Source organism: Myotis lucifugus, unplaced genomic scaffold (assembly GCF_000147115.1).
Source record: "Myotis lucifugus unplaced genomic scaffold, Myoluc2.0 scaffold_1932, whole genome shotgun sequence".
In the NCBI taxonomy this organism is placed as follows: Eukaryota; Metazoa; Chordata; class Mammalia; order Chiroptera; family Vespertilionidae; genus Myotis; species Myotis lucifugus.
In genome coordinates, this window is record NW_005872980.1 from 14,243 (window position 1) to 14,658 (window position 416).

Genomic DNA, 416 nt, shown 5'->3' on the forward strand with positions numbered 1-416 from the left:
CTGCCACCTTCCTTGGCTTATGCTCAGAAGGCACTCCCCTGGGAGAAAGCCCCTTCCCATCACTCCTGGGCAACGGTGGCTCCCGTCTGGAAGTTCTCAATGGTCAGGGACCTCTTACTTCCAAACATTTTCTCAAATATGCTCCAAGATGAAAATAACACATTTGCCAGCAGACTTGGCCCTTCATATTTCTATTTCTGGAGTTTGTGAGAATTGAGTAGTAAATAACAGGAGTGCTAAAATCACACAAACACCATTTGGTGGAAGTTTTACATTGTGTGGGCTGCCTTGAAAAGCACACCACCACCTCAGATCATTCAGGGGTTAAACAAGATTTTTTTTTTTACTCTGAAGTAATAGATGTCAGAGGAGAGGATAGTGTTGAAATGAAGGTCCCTAAAAACCAACTGCTCTTG